The 20,294-nt window shown below is 42.8% G+C and overlaps 1 protein-coding gene and 1 long non-coding RNA gene across 4 annotated transcripts in view; one reads left to right on the top strand and one right to left on the bottom strand.

Annotated features, from left to right (window-relative positions):
* The window catches only part of FLRT2 (fibronectin leucine rich transmembrane protein 2), a 65,189-nt gene extending 48,857 nt beyond the window's left edge, over positions 1-16,332 (bottom strand). The window contains exon 1 of one of the 3 annotated variants that reach the window (XM_075103657.1): positions 16,151-16,332. The gene's annotated coding sequence lies outside the window, so the exon portion shown is untranslated. Of the gene's footprint in view, positions 1-13,000; positions 13,861-16,150 lie in introns of those variants that run through there. The other 2 variants (XM_075103656.1, XM_075103658.1) reach the window with 2 other exon arrangements.
* On the top strand, positions 14,187-18,725 carry LOC142061945 (uncharacterized). Its single transcript, XR_012662315.1, has 3 exons — positions 14,187-14,716; positions 16,297-17,934; positions 18,442-18,725. It is a non-coding gene; the product is annotated as an uncharacterized LOC142061945 (long non-coding RNA).
* Positions 18,726-20,294: the final 1,569 nt, after the last annotated feature.

Raw genomic sequence — 20,294 nt, 5'->3', positions numbered from 1 at the left:
CTCACTGCAGATTCTGGAGGTAAATATTCACCTGCAAAGCAGTACTCGACTATCTCTGGTAACATTAAAGCAATTTCCTCATACTGTTCTTATCTTTCTTAGAAAACACCATTATCAGACAGAATATGCATAACCATAAGCTTAACCGAATTTAAAAAACGGCTGATTGATAGAGGATCTCTGCCATTATTCCCCCCATTCATGGAGCAGAGAGTTCCTGCAGCAAGATAAATTATTTAATTCACCAAAACTGATCAGTTTGAAATTTAATGCAAGTGCCAAAAGTCTACAATTGCATTGCGAAATCTGTTATGTCTGTAGTCCTCTGGCAAAAGGAGATGAAAGTTAGACCAGTAAAATTTTTAGAGCAATACTATATGCCCACAATAGTCGCATGTGAAAATCAAGCTTCATTAGATATACAAATGGTAGAATGTGTGAAAAATGTCATGGAAAATATATCAGTCAAAACAGGTATTGCAATTGCTATGAGATAGATATAAAAGACATAACTGAAGTATAAATAAATGCCTCAGTAAATTATATAACCGTGCCCACATATGAATCTGAAACTCCAAACTGTGCAACAAGTAACTGGAGCAGTGCTGTAAACCTGACCTTAGACAATCGTATGCCCAAGAATTTCCTTAAATCACCAGTTAAACCAAGAAAAAAAAATATTTACTTTGCATAAGATATTTGAAGGGCAGGATCCTCTATTGATTCAGAGGCAGCTAGGGCACAATCAGCAGTGTGTCAGCTCCCAGACTGCAATCCTTTCCCCTTATTGCTAAAGAAGGAAGGCTGGCCTACAGTCATGGCTCTAACAAGGAACTCAATAGACAAGTTTTCTGGTTTATGCTGTGGATATTCAGCTGCTGCAAACTGATCCAGCCCTGATTTACGTGAGCGCTACACATCTTTCTGAATCTGCTTGTGCGTCAGCGCTTCTTTGATCAAATGCTATTATTAACTCTTCCTTCTATCTTTCATTTGCATTGCCTTTTTATGTCAGGAAAGATAGTGCAGAGTTTGTTTCTGATAACATGCTTTTTACAAGGACTTATACAGCATGATTTAGACTCAGTTCTGATTTGTAAGAACAGAGGAAGAAGAGGACGTAGAGGTGAAAGAGCAGTTCATCCTCCTCATCTTTTCACTTCTGACAGGGACTGGAAAAAATGAGGCTCTGTTAATAGCGGTGGGTTTACCTGAGTCTACCTTTCATTTCATATAGATCACTGAAGACTATGTCTGGATTTCAAATAGAAAAAGAAAGATTTTGTATTCAGCAGAAGAAACCATGTGTCATTCTGTAATCCTGTTCCCTCTTAAGCTTTAAAAATATTGCACTTTTAAAATTTGTCTTAGACTGTTAGGAAAGTTGGGATAGAAGCCGTAACAATGTCACTGTTCTCAGGATTGAAACTTTGGCTAGTTCAAAATAATTCAAGGTATTTTAATTTTCACTAGTATTTAATTTCCTTGAAATGTCTAATAAAAGACTTGCAAATCTGACAAAGTATAAGTTTTCTCCAACTCCCTAAAAACAATTACTTAAAAAAACATGTGTGGCTGAATTTTAGTGCTCGTGAAAAGGGAAGACAGATACCACTAAGTGAAGCATCGCACACAAGTTCCCTGAAGCACTTCTACCGATGCAGTTCAGTCCCACACCTGTCCTGGAACTATTCACAGAGCTAATCTTTGTGGTAGTTATTCCTGTGTGGGCAGCTATCCACAAGAGGCTTGACTGAGATCAGCCAAATTCATCTGACATGTATTTTGACAGGAAGCTTGATCTGAAAGAATGAAGGGCTAACATGTTAACTCATACAGTGACATCTTTCTAATGAGTTTTTTCTTCTCTTTTACAGTTATGGTAACTGAATTGTAGTCAGATTCTCTACTAGACTTTCTGCAAGATTACAAGTAAGCAAATAAGTAGAGTTACATACTATCCGAATATTATTACTACCAGAACACTTGTGGAGAATGCTGAAATCATAAAAAAATCACACACCATCTCTAACAAAGCAATGGCATGTATCTTTATATAACCTTACTCATAAATTATCTTCTTCCTTCATATTAAGCACCCAGACTTAGTGCCGCTAGTGATTGTGGGCATTTGGTGTGCCTTGGGGAAGAGAAGTGCCAACCCTCCCATATGTACACACATGCAGAGAGTTTCTGCAACTGCTGCCAGTTCAGCCCCCAGTGTGCACTACTTCTTGTCCCCTTGCTGTCTTTAGAATCCAGTGTTGAATTCTGCCTTGCCTTCAGCTGAAAGGGGAAAGAGCATATTTCAAGCTCAGACCATAATGTAGAGTTTGATTGATGTTTGACCTAGCCAGTGATTTAATCAACATGACAGTATGAATGCATTGATGACGCAGAAGCAACATCACAATTCTGTATGTTGCAGTGCATGATCATCATTTCCTTCAGCATGTTTCTTATAAGCAAGAATAATAAAGACCAGCTTCAGTGCCATTTATCCCCACTGTGTTGTCTCCAGTGTTCCCCTAATTCAGTGTTTAGTTGTTACGCAACAGATCTCTAATCTCCTTCAGATAAGAGGTCTAAAGGCAAGAGAAAACTAAACGACATAAAAGCTGCCAGGAGATCTGTATTATATATTTTAAATAACAAATATTATTCATTATTCTCCTTTGATTTATCTATATAAAGTGGATTTTCTGTGTATTTAACCATGCCTAAGAGGAAAACTGGAGACTAGTTACTCACTAATTGCTTTATCAATCCCATCTTTACTCTGTATCCATTTTTTCTTCTGGTTAACATGCACCGTTTCTAAGGTCACAAAAATGAAGACATGAAATAATATTAAAAGGGAATACACCAAGGCTCACCAAACCTGTAAGGGTTCTATTCTAGAGCTAACACACTCTGAGACAGCATTGATTCTGTCTGATGATTCCCATGTGCTATGCCCACCACAGAAAGAACTGGGGGAACTTCACAGATCCTCTTCTCCCCTCCAAGCTCCTCCTAGATTGTGCATTGCCCTACCTCTCCCACTCATGGCAGTCGACAGTCTTCCCCTCAGATGAATAACAGCTTAGGTGGTTAAAACTGTGATCATTAGGAAACTCTGATTTCCTGTTGCACGGAAAGCTGATTGTTTATCTCTGCACTTCATTCAGTCTGGACAATTTCGATTACTCACTTTCATCCTGTTTTCCCCCCAGTTATTTTCTAGCCACTTTCCCTTTCCTGCTTTTCTCTTTCCTCTCCAAAATACTGCAATACTTGACCTGCAAAAATAATATGGGAAATATTTAAATGAAAATAAAAGCTTCCATTAGCATTATTGCTTATTTTCGTTTTGATAGTATCCTTTGGATACTTTGTGTCTTCTATGCACCTGACATGACAGACATAACAGAATGAACTCCAGCTTAAAAGAGATCCTTCTTAGCTCAAAAGCTAACCAAAAATTCTGATTCAGACTGTGCTGCTGCATTTATTTAAAAAAATAGAGAGTGAGAGAGAGAAGGAGAAACAGGAGAGAAGTATGCTGCTACCAGAATATAAATACATGTCAATAAAAGTACCCCAGATGGTGGAAGGGAGTGTAAATTTCATAGCAAGGCTACAGGTCTTTGCATTATTTCTGCTTCTAATAAGCAGGAGATATTCTTTTAGCATAGCATTGAAGGAGTTAAAAAGAATGCCTTTCTCACAAACATGGTTATCATTCAACACTAGACAATATACAGGACTATACTTAAACACCCCTTCCCAAGATTGCCAAATATTTCTTCACAAGACCTAAGTAGCTTGTGAATTGATACTGATGTTATCTGAAATGTAAAGGTGTTTATTCTCCTAGTGCTTAAAGAGGATCATCTTTCTGCAGCTGGTTGGCTAGACTGTAGGTTGTCTTCTTTTGGTCAGCACATGCATAATCGGACAATCATTCAGCAGCTTGTAAAATATTGATGGCCTAAGGGAAGTTCTGAATATCAGAGGTTCATAATTAGAATACCTATGCATTTGATCCGATAGAGTTTTCATCAATGTCACAGAGATGAGTGGTTATGAATTTCAGAGTCATCTCTCCTCATACAGACTGATTTATGCACTTTCAACTTTGGACAAATGAAGGGCAAAGAATTAAAGACAAACCCTTCTAACTGGAGAGCTCCTTATCCTTAGAGAGGTTCTGAAATTTATAATCGCCTCTTGCTGCTCAGGATCAAGCTCCACAGTAGGTAACCTATGACCTATTTATGCTCATGCCATCCATCCGCTTTCAGTCTTTCTGTCCTCTTATCTGTACATCCACAGTCACACCATGTAGGATGTGTGGATCTGCTGATAAGAAATTTTTGCGGGAAAGAGGATCTGGGCAGATCAACAGTTCTGTTGCCAGAGCTGCTGGCAGCAACTCTAACATCTCATTTATTCCAGATTTATAAAGATCCACTGTGCTGATCTGAGGATAGAGCTGAGTGTTTGACTTCTGTGATAACAGACTATCTGGTTGAAACCTGTATTTGGTACTAAATATTAGGTTAAATAGATATTGATAAGATTATCCAGTGTGGGACAGAAAACAACCATGTTGTTAGCATTGAGATTTCCGTAGTTCCTGGGCTGCAGGTCTGGGCTTCCTCTAGTTTTACTTTGGGGTTTGTTTTGGTTTGGCTTGTTGGCTTTTTTATTTTTCCCCTTTATTTAATTTTAAATCATTGCGTTTTACTGGAGCTATACATAACTAAAAACTAAGACTCTAGTGAGAAGACTGGGATTCAGCAGTCTGTAACCAGCACTCAAAAAAAAAAAAAAATCCAATTGCATCATTCTTTTAAAAACTGATATTAGACAGAGTACTACTTGTGAAAACAGTTCTTTGTTAACTATGGGGGGGAAAGCACTAGGGGAGAAAAGCAAACAAACTGGAAATACTCATATACAGTTTCCATTTCAAAGTTCTACAGTATCACTGATTGCCCTGCTATCTAGTTAAATAATAATTTAAAAAAGGCAGATGCTAACTCAGCTTCAAAAGGAAATAGATTTTACTAAATGATCTTTTGCTATTCTAATTATCACAGAAATCTTTTTTTTTACCTTTTGTTTGTGTGTGTGTGTCCCTGCATTCATGTACATGCACATTATTACTAAGAATACACAATACCACATGAATAAAAAAGAGATTTTGATAGGGCACACCATGGATAAAGCTATTAGAGCAACCTTATTGTCACATGCTGCGTCACTGAGGGTTAGGCAGCTCTGGGCAATTATAAGGGACTCGGCTCTGTCCGTGGCATTCAAAGTGCACATTCAAAAAAAATGAGGTGTCCATTATGCTTCTTTCTTGCCTAACCTAAGCATTTTCAAAACTAAAATGGTAGACACTTTTCTCTCTGAGTAAGGACTGTTACTCTGTTGCACAACTGCTAAAGAATCAGGTTCTGAAATTAATTTTGTCAAACATCAAATGTAATTTCTCAAAAAAAAAAAAAAAGACTTCTACTGGCAAAATGCATTTTACAATTTACTGCTGAACTGCTGCAAGAAGCAGCTCTTCACTGAGCAGCATGGCACAGGGCCAGAATGAGCTATTTTAAAAATCACTGTTGGGTATATACCAATTTGATACACAGGATTTAGGAACACAGTTGGGAATGACTGTGTGCCTGTGTGTATGTGTTCATGTCCTGCTAAATTTTCGCAGTCTCTAACTGTACACTCATCTTCAGTAAGTAGATTTGTTGTTAGACTGCTAAATCTGTTTTAAAGAAGGAGAAATTTATCAGGGTGGATAATAGCACTTTTTACTTGTTTAATTTACTTTTTACTTTGTGTTGGAAATTAATTTTCTATGAGCAATTCAAGGGATAAGATGTCTCAGATGAAATCTTTGAAAACAGTTAAATCAAGAATGAAAATTTTATGAATGTACTAGAGAGATGACTGTGAGCTGTTGGTTAGCCTTATATGTCTTTTCCACCTCCAGATTCTCTTGTTCAATGAATAATGGGGGGCTTACAGTAATGGATCAGTACAATGTGATTCAATATGCATATAGAGCACTAACGTATTAAATTGGACTCCTCCATCCACCTACTCCAAGTTCATACCTCTTCAGGTATCAAAGTGGGGTTTTTTTAATGTAATTATAACAAATTATGAAATAAACACCAAGTTTTCAACTGATATGGCTCAAGAAATAATGTTTAGTCTAGGAGATTTTGCAACTAACTCTAAAGCTAAGTCTTTAAAGATAAAAACAAGGTTAAACCTAGATCAGTCAATGAGGTGGCCTGTGAAACCAGATGAACAAGATTGCTAAATGGGGTACATTTAGTTGGATGCAAATGTCTCAGTGACACAAGAAGCACCACCTAGGAAAAAATTCCTAGATCGCAAATTAGATTGTAAAGTACTACTAACAAATATTCCTTCATTTAGAGACACCAGACATGATTTCAGCTAGCATTTCAGGCATACTACAGGCTTGCTAAAACCACCTCACTTACCAAATCGTAATTCATTAAATGATATGCACACCTGATGTCTAGTCTACAGACAGCTTTTATAGAAGTATACCTGTGTAGGCTGTGCCTCTAACAAACATACACACTGCTACAACCCTAATACGGATGCAATTCTAGTCATTTAAATGACATACCTACATAGCTTGTTTTCCCATACGCACACGAAGAAACTACTAATGAAAGCATGTATACATTAGTACAACCAGGGACGCACTGTTGGAGTTGTAGCATCTTCAATTACAGCTAAATGACATCAGTTTTGGGTATTCAAATTATTGCTCACATGAGTAATCTCTAATCATGAGAAGAGTGTCTGTGAAATTAACTTGCCAGTGAAAGAGAGAAGGATTAAGTCTAGAATCAAATTAATTTAAAAAGCAGTTTTTCAGCTGTGAAGTTCTATTCCATAAGTACAGGTAAGTTTGCTACAGACACTTTCCATCGACCTTGGGAGCAATACCTCTTGGGAGCACCTCAGGTTTTTTACCCAGCACAGAAACTTCCAACACACTGGAGGAAAAATGTAAGGTTTTTTTAATGTTTAATTCAATTTGCCATTCACCAACAAAATTAATTTTGAATGGCAATTAATTACATATGCTTTGAAGGGTCTGAGGTAGACCTCTGTGAATATAGACAAAGTCCCAGTCACCTATATGGTAACACATACACAAATTGTATATATGTATGTATATGTACATAAACCCTGCATTTCTTCTTCAGAGGTGTATATTAAATCTCATGTTCTGTCAGTAAGATGTTGAAATGAAATAACACTTATTTTTTGTCACATTCATTTCAAATGACATTGTGAATGTCATACCCATTTAAAACAGTTCTGGTATTGCATTTCTTTTTGTCTGTAGGAAAAGCACACAGGAAATCTCAACATAAAGAAATATTTGTAACTCTGAACCTAGAAGCCTGTGGTTGATGATTCTATGACTGCAGTTTGACCATAGTTTGGTCCTCTGCAACCTGTGTGAAGATTGAGGACTATGTATGAGCATCACCGAAGGCTCCCAGCAGTGCTAGGACTCGTTGTAGTAGCACTGTGTCCTTTCCCCACACGGGCAACCCTTTTCCACATGATGTATCTTGGCTAACACATATGTACCAGCTCAGCAATCTATGAGCAACTTGTGTGGCTGTGTGGTGCAGGATACTGTCGAAAAAATCTCTTTAGTTTAATTTTCCCTATGGATTTTTATGAAGGAATGACAAAAGCTGCCAGCAGGACCTGAGGGTGACACTGCCACACACTGATTTCAGTTCTCAGAAGGTGCTGATGAGGCTTTCCATTCCGAGCTCTGACCTTTCCCACTCTTAATGGGTCATGTAGTAGTTCTGTACAGTTTACACTACTTACTATGAGAGAAATGTCTAGCGTCAGTCTGCCTGGACCTTTGCTGAGCACAGAAGTGCATGACAGTGAACAGCTAATGAATCGGAGAGATGGAATTCCTAAGTCTTTTGCCTGTAATTCTCCCTCGAGATCCCTTACTTTAAATAAATGTTGGTATTTTTTTAAAAAAAGATTGTGGAATAGTTTCAGATTAATTCAATCATAGCTAGCTTGTGTTCAGGAAGGAACTGATCTGATGTCTATATGATTTAACATTTTTAAGATAATTAGATTGTCCATGACAACTCGCCCACAAAAAAGAACTTTGACCAAAGAGCAGAACACCTGCTCCTTCATCCAAATACTTTCACTGTGATATATTCAGAAATAAATGACCATAAAAGGAACTAAATGTCCTCTTCTGTATCCTGTGGCTCAAGATATGTCCCTACCTGGTCCAGGATTTGTAAAACCAGACTGCAGACCATTACAATAATCTACAGATTATTGTCCAAATTACCTTTCAAAATTATTCTTTTTCTTCAAAATTGTTTTACCTCAGTCTTTAACCCATAACTAGTACAGAAAATTACAATGATAATTTAACTTGTGAATAGGTAGGTGGTGATTAAGTGTTATGAAAGTGGCCTCCTGACTTAAAGGCCAAGCCAGAATATTATCTGTGACCTTTAATATTCTGCTTTGTAAGGGGCAGAACCTACAAAATACTGATGAGGGCCTCTTGGAAACAAGTCACCTCTCACCTGGGGCCAAAGTAGAATCATCACTTTGCAGGACCAGCATTGCACTAGCAATGATCTGATCCTGTATGTCAAAAACCTATTGAGTTTTGGCTTCAAGAACTGAAGGATCAGTTTCAATGACAGTGTACCTTTGAATGACCAAGAATTCTCTGTGCCATATGGTTTTATAAATACATCCTTGTATTAAACTAGGCTAGAAAAGGTTTATTTTACAACAGATTAATAAATAAAGTAGTTATTACTTGAAGTAAAATATATAGGAGACTGTTTCTAGGTAGAGCTGATAGATAGCACAAGATTTATTTTTAGAAGGGATATTTTACAGACCTCTTTATGCATCATTAAGTTTTCAGGAATACTGAACAGAACATGATGGATTTGTTTTAAGTTGTTGCTAGTATTTAATTTTGATTCTGTTCAAAGGGCCATGTCAGAAGACGGAATCGAAGAGGGCGAAAAAAACACCAACTATTAGATGGGTAAATCATCAATAAAAAAAAAGAAAAAAAAAAGGAAGGTGTAAGAAGGTCCCAACACCTTTCACCAGTGGCTGAAAATACCAGATTAAATTGAACTATTTCTGGGACATATTTTTTGATGTGACTAGAATATAATTTGTTAAACAGAGAACAGTTTTTATTTCAAACATTTCTTTCCTGAGTATTATCTATGGATTAAGGTTTGGGTTTGTTTTATATAAATGAATAAAACATGCCTGGCAGGAAACATATTATAATGATGATTTTTGTGGTTGTTTTCCTTTAAAAGAAGTCAGTTACTTGAAAGGTGTAGGTTACACATAGCTGTAGGGGAACTAAAGCTCATATCGTCAGTGTATGTTAAAATAGCCTTCTTTACAATAATAACTATATATTATTCTTTTCTATTTTTTTTTTTATAAAAGACAACAAAAAATACAAATATTTGTTTCACTCAAAGAAAAGAAAAAGCAATTTTTATACCTCTGGGGCAAGTTCCAGCTCTTTTTGGTTTCTTGAGGAAATAAATAAAAAGTATTGGCAGAAAGACTCCTAAAAAGACTGCCCAAGAGGGAGGGAAGGAAACACCTAAAAACATCATATTACCAAGCGCTGAGGTAATCAACTACAATCTGGGAAATGTCAAACAATGGTATTCACCCACCCAAAGATATTGCTGATCAAGTCCTCAACTGCCATTTACAATCACTAACTAAAACATGGAATATAGCTGTGGATATAAACAGGACACAAATTAGTATTGGGAAGCTGGGTTTAATAATCCCCTAAAAGAGACCATCTGTTTATAAAGACCCCCTTTTCCTTGATCTCTGACATGTATTCCTAATATAGACACAGCTGGATTTTTTTTTATATATTTTTTAAACACCCTGCTACTATAAAGTCTACTTATAGTATATCTGGTCTGAGTGTTTGTCTCAAGTTTCAGTTATTATGTAAGCACTCAGGGGCAATAAAATTTCACATAGAGCCAGCCTGCTTTGGAGTAAGTATTAAACCGTCAGATGAATATAAATGCAATTCCTTTATTATTGATGTTCAATACCACTGCATACTCTTTATTTTTCTTATTTTTGCAAATGGTCATCATATTATCACTGGAATAGCTGAAATAGATTTAGAGTTCTTTTCAAGTTCTGGATTCATATTTGGAGCTGGAGTTTTGTTTTCTTGGTTTTCTGTTTAAAACACCAAGGAATCGCATTGCCTGTAATGGATACGGCACTGGTAACCTGACTAGGTGATTTGCAGGTATAAAAGACCAAAACAATTTATAGCCTGTGTTTCCAATCCACTATGGTGAAGAGAAAGGGAAAAAACCACCACTGACTATACCCTTCTCACAGATAGAGGTCACTAATGGACTGGATTTGAATCCGTCTGGTAAAAGCCTGAAAGTTACATGAAAGTAATCTAGTGAAAAATGAACTCATTCTGAGATTAAAGAGGTAGCAGAAATTATTAAGAAATAAAGCTCTCACCTTCCTGGAAACAATATTATCTTAAGTGTCCCTTCTTTCTAGTCTGTTAAATAGAAAGTGTAGTACAGGAAAAGCTTGATAGTGGTGCTTGTTTGAACTCCTTTTTGTTTTCTTGTCTTGGTAAAACTATGTATCTCCTTCTTTTCTGCAGGAAGGGTAAAGAAGTCAGCCCTAATAACATCCTACATTTTAGATACTGCTATTTTAAGCAGTTAAAGGCAAGCACATTCTTGGTTCTTAAAGGAAACCATAGCCTATGTAATGCAGATTCCAACTGGGAGGGTGTAGGGTTGCGCAAAGGAGGTATGTCTACATCCTAAATCAAACTATCCAGCAGGCCAGGATATAAATGTGACTTGTAACAGTGGCTCAAATTAGATCCAGACTCTCAAAGCCAAACACAGATAACATCACCTTATGCAAAATACAGGGTGTATTTGAGGAGCCGCTCTTAAGAACACTGGGCGCATTCCAGCACCACTTCTTCTTGCTGCAGCCTTGGACTTTGGAAAACACTGATGACTCTTCTAGTTACAGGTAGTTTCACAGACACTGTATTTACACAGTGCTCTGACTTCCTTCACCTACAGTACTCCAGGCCTGCACTCTCCTACTTTTAACTGCCTCGCTACCACATCAGGATAGAGAACCACCATTTAAATAGCAAACCTCCTACAACTAGTAATGATGTTTGAAATCTCTCACATAATTTTCAGGAACAAGGTCAACATTAACACTTTAACATCACTTTTATCACTTAGAAATGGTGACTCTTAAATAACATCTGCTGTATTTTGCATTTTTGATTATGCAAGGATAATGTCTCGGTGCTAACATTACACTGACTCTTTAAAAGGAAGAAAGGAAAGAAAGTTGGATTGAGGTATAGGTACAGTACCTTTTAAGTGTTTTGAAAAAGTGCCAGGATGGATTTTTCTCCTTCCAAAAATACATGTATCTGAAACCAATTAATGAATTTCCTCTGAAACTACAAATATATAAAGGTGCTCTTGGAGAAAGACCATGTCAGTGAATGAAGCAAGGAATTAAGTCCATGAGAGTTTGTGGGTTATTTTTTTTTGTTTGTTTGGTTGGGTCTTTTAAACACAAGGAGTGATCAGTCTCAACCTCTAAACTGGTTTAATTTCCCTGCAAGCACTGTAAAGTTTGATGCAGTAAATAAACCGCTCTTTAACATACACCCTGTCTTTCTGTGCGTGCGCGCGTCTGTACGTCTGTGTGTGAGAGAGGTCTGACTTGCTTTAGTATCTTTTCCTGCTCCTCATGCAAGGAACCTCTCCCTTGCTATTTAGCTGAGCTCTGCATTGCAAAATGCAGCATCTGAAGAAATCTAATCAGTACCTTCCACACAGAGTACAGGAATTTACACGGATTTGTGCCTTGGATTTATTAGCTTATTGTAAGCCTTAAAACAGATTTCCTCCATTAAAATTAATTAAAAGCTCCTGTGACTGATTCCCGCTCTGAAAAGAAGGTGGAAAGTCTTACTCTGCTGCTGATTTCTTTATCTTTTATGGGGTTTTATCTCATACTCTAGAGAGGTCTTTTCAGCTGTTTGAGGTTTGAGTTCTTCTGCAATCTATTATTTTTTGTTCACTCACCCACCCCCACCCCCCGCAGTATTTGTTATTATTTTGCCAGAGATCACCGCCTAACTCATCAGGTCTATGAGGGGCTTCTTTGTGTTCCGAAATCCTCACCCAATTCTTTTAACCTCGCCCCCACCCACTCGCCACCAGCCCCGCTCCGGAGGCTGCCGATGGGGATCTGATGGATCCTCCTGCTGGCCGCAGCTCCCTGCTCTCCCTCCCCGTAGGTCTCTCAACACTCGCCAGCGCCGAGCTAAGCCGACAGCCTCTTCCGAGCAAGGCTCACCTTTAAAGGTCCCGTTTCTCAAAACTGCCTCCCCGATAATACTAGTGGTGGTGCCGGTTCCCCGCGGCAGGGGCAACTCTCGGCTCTCCCTCCCCCGCCCGGCGCCGTGCGGGGGCCGCGGGCGGGGGGCAGGTTCGGCACCCTCCGGCTCGGCGCTGAAATGCACCGGGGCTCCGGGACCCCGCTGCAGCAGCGACCTCCGAGTCCCATTCCTAACCCACACCCCGGCGTAAAATAAACCGGGGACCCTCCCAACACTTGCCGCCGGCCATTCACAAATTCGTGCGTGTGTGTGCCCGGCGCCGCACACTCGCAGACACGGGGCTTTAATGAGGCGGAGGCGATATTTCCGAACCACAACCTGGTCCCGGCTCCTTAACTTTGCTTTCGCGGAGAAGGCAAAGGGCGCCGCGGCTTTAAATCGCCCGGGGCTAGAATTACCAGGAAAGAAAAGAGAGAAATGAAATCCCAACTGTACCTGGCGGTGTCTGAGAATCCCTCGCCGGCACCGATCGTAATCCCCCTCCGCGCCTCTGGCCCCCCACACCAAAACTTTTCCGCCGCCGCTCCTGGGTGGTGGCCGCCGCCCTCCGCCGCGCCGCGCAGCGCGGCCGCCCAGCGCCGCTCCCTGCCGGCCCCGCGGGCCCGCTCCCCGCCGGCCGCCGCTGCTCCGGAGCGACCCCCGCGCCTCCCGCGCCTTCCTCCGCCCTTACGAGGCAGCGGCATCGTCCTCGTCCTCCCCCCTTCTCCGCCACCTCCTCCTCCGGCGCGCAGCCCGCGGCTCTGGCATCCCCAACGCACTTTCTCTCCTCGACGCGCTCGCTCTTCCCCCCGCCGTTCCTCCTTCTCCGGTAAAAAATAAACGAGAAGGGACTGCGGGTACGCCTGCTCTCGGGGCTGCTGGCTTTCTTTTTTGTCTCTTTCTGTCCTCTGGAAATGATGAAAGGATCACATGAGGAGCAGTCACGGAGACCCAGGACCCATGGAAGTCGGAGAAGGCATCGGACACATATATGTGAGTGTATGTGTGAGTGTGTGTCTGGCTCTCTCCAAGTCCTGCGCCTGCCTTCAGCCGGGATTGCAGACTGATTTTAGCAGTAATGATGCCTCAGATCTGACTATTCCCTGCTAATGTAAGTCGTGCCTTTTTTCCTCCCTGCCTGACACCCCAGGGAGATGTTTACAGTAATGAATTCAGTTGATAGCCATCTCTCTCTCTCCTGGAGTCCCTCCCACATTTCTAGTTTAAAGAATGCTTGGAAGGCAGGGCTGCAACCTAAAGCTTTCCAAGAGGCAAAGTCAGGCTAGGTTTTCTCTTTTTCTTTTTTTTCCTCTCTCTTTTTTTTTTTTTCTCCCGCTTTTAACTCATTGCTTGCTGAGGGCAGTTTATCCAGTTCCGTCCCTTTGGGCTCGCCCTCCCTCCCCGCTCCCAAGGGGAACCAAGCGGGCGGCGCTGCCCGGGGGGGTGCATGGGCTGCGCGGCCCCCGGCCCCCCGCCCCGCCTCACCGCGGAGCCAGTCGGGCCGGGGCTGCGGGGAAGGAAGGTGCGGGTATCGCCGCCCTTGGCGGCTGGGCTGCCTCGGCCCCGCTGCTCTGGGGACTCTCGGGGTGTATCGGAAGGGAAGCCGGGGAGTGAGCTGAAATACTCCCCGCGCGGCGGTCCTAGCTGGGAGATGCCCTCGGTAGCAGTAATTACAGCCGTGCTCTCCACCAACATGGCGATATTTCATGTGCAGCCACCGACAAGCCCGCCTCCCCCATCCCTCTCTTTCCCTCTCCTTCCCCCCCGCCCCACCCCCCCGCGAACTTTTAGGTAGGTAATAGCAATACGCAATAAATATAACACAGGATAAAAGAAAGTCCAACCCTCAGGGAAGAGACGGACCTCCTTTAGTATTCCGTCTGATTTCCACCATCAGTCAGAAAGACTTCAAAACCGCTGGAGAAACCGCCTTTTGCCCTAAAGCGCTAACACCCGCCCCCCCCCCCTCCGCCAATGCCTCCTGTGCACATTCAGTGCGTGTTCATGTGTGGGTGTGTGTATACATCCCGGGCTGTCTGCGCTTGTTTCGGGGTAACCCTTCCCCCGCCTCCCAGTTCCCTCGTAAGCTACTGCCTTGTCCTGACAAGTCCGCTTAAAGGCAAGACTATTTAATACCGAGAAGTGCTTGAGCGATAGGACAGAGCCGTCAAGGTAGGACGTGGGGTGTGCGGAGAGAATTTGCCCCAAACTCCTCCATTAGTAAAGCAAATGCACAATACGGCTTTTGCTGCGAGTTACTTTAAGAGAGGGGCTGAGGAGGGATGGAGAAGAGGAAAGCTGATCAATGCCATGTGGCGTGGAAACAGAAAAGGCCACTGAAATGCCTCAGGGCTTGCTTCCCCCTCGCCCCTGGCTGCTCACTAGCTTGTAGTTTCTGCTCAGTCGTACCTCAAAAGCTGAATCACTCGCCATTGTCTCCACACCTCCTTCGCCCTCCGCTTGGGGGGGGGGGGGGGGGCTAAATTATTCACGACTTCAAAAGCTTAATAAGCCGTACCGAGGAGCCCGTCGCGGAGCCCCGGCGAGGTCAGCCCCGCCGCGGTGTGCTCGGTGGGGCTCCTGCCCCCCCGCGCCCTCCCTGGCCTCCCCCCCTTGCCCTGCAAGGGGGCTTAGGAGACGCCCCGCGTCTGGATAGTCCCGAGCCGCGCCGCGCTGCCTGGCCCCCCGCTCGGAGAAGAGGTTGTGCCCTCACCCACGCGGATGCGCGGGGTGATGTGGGGCGCGGAGGGGTGAGGGCGGCATTTCTCAGGAGACTCGGCGAGGGGAAAGAAGTTGAGGGAGAGACCCCGCTCCCCTCCCGGCACCGCTGCCTCGGGGGCCGGGGTCTGCTCTAGGGCCCCGGGCTGGAGGGGAGGGACCCCGGGGCCCTCCGCGGGGCCCAGCCCGCCGGGAAGGAGCGGGTCTGGCACGGGTCAGGCCTGCGGGGAGAGCCTGTGTCCCCGGCCCGGAGAAGGGGCCGCTCTGAAGTCGAGTCTCTGCCTGCAGCTCACAGCTGGTCTCGAGGATTGAAAGGATCAGGGGCCCCGTAGAGTCCAAAGGCGAATGAAGAACCTTTTCCAAAGGCTGTTCTGGGTCTTTTTTGACTTTTTAACACCTGTCTTTTTTTTCTCCTCTCTCTTTTTTTTTTTTTTTTAAAGGCTCTGTATACTTTTCAGAGCACTTATTTGAGCATGATTTATATCTCTTGCCCAAAGCTGATGGGCAACCGGTGCATTTTCTCGTGAAAAAAAAAAATCCCCAATTCTTATCATCCTCTGTCCACCCGTCCCTTCTTTCTCCACGTCCCCGATATTAGCAACCTGTCGACAATGCATAAGGCAAAGCAGACCTTTGTCGAGCACGGGCATTTCTGCCCCCTATGCCCCCAGTCACGGAGAAAAGTGAGAATGCTAAAAACTTCTGCAAGGCTGCAGGCTGCTGCCCGGCCCCACAGGCTCAGGGAGGTTAGGCATCATTATGTCTGTCCCCCTCCCTGCCTCTCGCCCCTCAGCCAGCCCACACTGCAAATCAGGGACAGATACTCAGGACACGGTTTGGTCAAATCAACATCGTGTCAATCCAGAAAGCGACTTAACTAGCCGTTACCTGCTCCTCGGGAGATGGGTCCTCCTCGGTAGGTCACCCAAAGCCCACAGGGTCCGGCAGGTTGAAAGGGGAGAAGGAGGCAGAACAGCTGGGCTCCGGCATGGTATTATTTTAAGGATGACCACCAAGGTCTCTGTTTTCCATAGCTGCCAATGGTCACCATCACCCAAGGTTTCTCTCAAGGAAAGGAGGAAGGAAATTTTCTTTCCAAGCTGCTGTCCGGCCGGTCATTTGACCCTGACACGCACCGATGACACTGAAGAACACCCTGCTAAAGCGGTTAAACGCCTCGTAATTTCCTTTCTTCTCTTTCCCCCGGCGGCTCCGGCGCAACGCCCCGGAGCGATCTTATCGCCGTGTGATCGTTATTCACCGGTGACAACCAGAGCGCGATGCAGAGCTCCTAAGTGAGGGTGACAGATTTCAAACACGGGGCTGCAGAGTACTCAGCCTCAGACATATTCTTCCTCAAACTTTGCCTAGCAAGCAAGTCAGCGGCTTAACCCTTTGCAGCCCTTTCTCTCGCCCGGGCACCGAGACCTCAGCCCATGGGGGAGCGCTTACTCGAGAGGAACCGCACCGCACACGGCTGCTTGCCTGGGGACTTTTTATTACGTGCCATTTTCTAATCTTGGTTATTTTCAGTTGAAACAAATCAGAACCGCCAACTCTGGGGAGCAGTTGGAGGGCTGAATACTCCTCTCCTGTGGTTAGGGGCTGGAAAAATCCTCTCGGCAAGGCAGATCTCTCGGGGACTCACCTGTGGTCCCTACTTTGTCGCCGAGTCTGGTATGCAAACTGTCATACGCATCGCATGAATCCCTCTCACACATGCATATACAGAGCTTCTGCACTTCCCTCAGCGTGCTGTGGCTGAAAGTACAGATCCGAAAGTGCTATTTCACTCAGACCTCCGGATTCAACTCGTTTACAGGTTCTTAATAACAGCAGAGAAAGGAGCAAGTGAGAAAGAAACGTTTTTCCATTTTAAAAAAAAAAAAAGAAGCCTTTTTCACATATGCACTTTGTAGTCAAAGGAAGTATTTACCACCGTCAAACTCCAGCATGGCAGAACGTGTTTCCTCCGAAGCAGAAGAGAACCATAAAATGAGAGAAAAAGCATGTGTAATTCAAAGATGAAATGAAGTGCATGAAAGCTTTCCAAACTGAGTGCCACCAGCTCGGAGCCTGATGTTAAGAGAACGGTGTAGGACCGTAACACGAAGATGTAGAGAGGGAAACAAGGAAATTAGCAAACTCCATTCGCTTTCTAATATTAATTTATATACATTTTCAGTAAATTATGATTTTTCTGTCACCCGTCTTTACCCCCGCCCCCCCGAAGAAAAAGGGGGACCTCTAACTGCAGCTGAACGACACTGAAAGCCTGGACGTGGGCTGCACTGCTGAGAGCTGCTGCCAGAGCCCCAGCGGCCGCGCAGTGGGAAGGGCACGGCGGCAGGTCGGTGCGCGTGAAAGGGAGCCTGAGCTCTCTTCGTTAAATGTGTAAGATAAGGCTGGACACCGAAGAAGAAACTGACAATAAGCAAGCGGGCAGAAAAAAAATATTATTCTTCTGCCCACATTTCTAAGTTTCGAATTTAAGCACAACAGGCAAATAAACCTCCTTTGAAGAACACGCCAGCCCCTCTGCAAAAAGAAATAGCAGCCCCTTCGGCCACAGCATATATCCTCGCCCTATTTATAACAGCGGGTGACATAAGCGGAGAGCGTGATTAGACCTGACCGGCTGAGGTTCCCAGGCGGGAGGCCAGCTGCCGCAGGTGCGCAGCGGGAGCTCCGCGGGCGCGGAGCGGGCCCGGCCCGGCCCCGGCGCGGCGCCGCCTGCGCGTCCCGCGGCGCGGCCAAGGTGGCAGCAGAGCACAGCGCTGGGATGCTCGGAGCCGCGGCGGGGGAAGCGTCCCCCGTCTTCTCCCTCCAACGCACCCTGTTTAAAGGGGTAACCCTCCCTCACCGCCTTTTAATCTTGGCTATAGTCTGATTACTTGGACTTTAAACAGGCCGTGTCCCCCCCTCCCAGTTGTGTGAAGCATGCATTTATTTATTACCAAACTGCTTGGTATGGCTGAAAGGCTGTAAACCGAAAGGACAATATAGAAATATGTTCTCTTTAAATTATCTGTGATCATGCAAGATGGCTAGCCTGGAGTGATGGTCCACTGATCCATAATACAACCTCACTTATTTTAAAGAGAATATGAAATGGAGTAACATTAAGAAAGATTATAAAAATGAAAGTGTCTTTTTCATAAATGTCTTTTTTTTTCCAGCTATGTTGTTAGAATGATTTCTACAGCTTGCAAGAATGAGGGTGAAAGGAGCTGGAAGCGGTTCTGTAACTGAGAGGCTGGTCTAAAACATACTGAATAATCTAATTTTTTTCCAATTACGTCAAATTTTGGATCAGGCCTTAAATTCATGCAGCCGTCAGAAGACAAAAATCACAAAGTGAATTCTTCATCAAGTTTTGGCAAAATCAGTTTCTTTTTGTTTTTAAGAAACACCACTATTTTAAGGAAGGGAAGGGAAGGGGAAGGAAAGGGGAAGGGAAGAGAAGGGGAAGAGGAAAGAAAGGGGAAGGGGAAGGAAAGGGGAAGGGAAGGGAAGGGGAGGAGGAAAGAAAGGGGAAGGAAAGGGGAAGGGAAGGGAAGAGGAAGGGAAGGGGAAGGGGAAGGAAAGGGGAAGGGAAGAAAGCATTATTGTTATGTCAAATTTGATATTGTCATATCAAATTCTAGACAAGATGAAAGTATGAGTGTGTTCTCCACTTTAATGAAACATATGAAGCACTTTAACTAGAACTACATTAGACTGGGAAACATCCACACCCAACGTATTTCCTCTGTGCTCTCACTTCTATGGTGAGCTTAAAATGAAAATACCACACTGGTACTGAAACAGGCTTTGGCAGAGTTTGTGATATAACTCAAATGGTAAATTTCTACCATTTTGGATAGTACAGATTGGATTTAATTTCCAAATAAAATTAATAAAAAATCTTTAGTATTCCATTAGACTGTCCTTTTTTTGTTGTGTTTCTCATCAGCTCTTTCTTCCCTCCCCCTTTCACTTCAGCCTGCTGCTACCTTCTTTTTTTTACTTGTATATGTTGTTGGGTGTCAGATTGTAATAGTATGCACCATGCCTTGGGTTGCTGCACTTCATAGCCCTGACCTAGTAGAGGCTCTCCCTTCTTTCCTCCAAGGGATTTCTGCATTTAGCTCTTGACAGTATCATGATAAACTATTTCTCTGGATTGCCTTTGGCCATCCTTCACTGCCTTGTCCCAGGAGACACCGGAATCTGGAAGTCTTATAGATCTTCTTTTTTTTTTTTTTTTTGTCTTTAACACTGAGGAGGATGTTCCAAGGTTTTTTGTTTGCAGCCTCTTTGTCAAGTTGATTTCCAATAAAACCAGGAAATAAGCTGTTCAAAATATGTTGAAAATATTTTTTCCCACTCTGAATACTTTAGAGACTCATGTCAAATTTTGTTCAAATCAAAATAGATCCACCCAGATGCCATCTGATAGACATGTTGGAAACAGATAAATAGGTAAGACAGAAAGACTGGTCGGTAACATTTTATTATATTTAAAACAATAAAATTATATTTTTTTGATCGCACTTTGTGACCAAAGTAAACTATGAAAAATTGCGTCGCATAATGTGCAATCTCATTTCAAGCAAAAAGTCTTCACGGAAGACAAAATTCTATGTGTAAGTTGTTGGTTGCTCATCTTAATTTTCATGCTGGAAACAGTTGCACAAATATAGACTAATCTAGCCAACAAATAATTGCATCTGATGAAATTCAGGTAATTGAAATGGTTAAATCATAACGGACATAGGAATCTGGCAATCATTAAATTTTATTATGCATTGGTTCTTTGGTTTGGTTTTTTTTTTCATATATGAAAAATAGAATGATGAGAAAAGCAACAGGCTGAAATCAACACACAAAAGAAAAAAAAGTTAATTTACTATTCACCTATCTACTTATGATGGTGGGAGTGTAATGCATAAATAGAACCTCTTGAATAACGTACAAATGGCCCATGTAAGTAGTTTCTTTAACATATTCTAATTAAAATCGTTATGGTCCTTTTCATTTTCACAGCCAG

Source organism: Phalacrocorax aristotelis, chromosome 9, assembly GCF_949628215.1.
Source record: "Phalacrocorax aristotelis chromosome 9, bGulAri2.1, whole genome shotgun sequence".
Lineage (NCBI taxonomy): Eukaryota > Metazoa > Chordata > Aves > Suliformes > Phalacrocoracidae > Phalacrocorax > Phalacrocorax aristotelis.
Note: the sequence above shows the minus strand (reverse complement) of the source record. Positions and strands in the feature narration are given on the sequence as shown.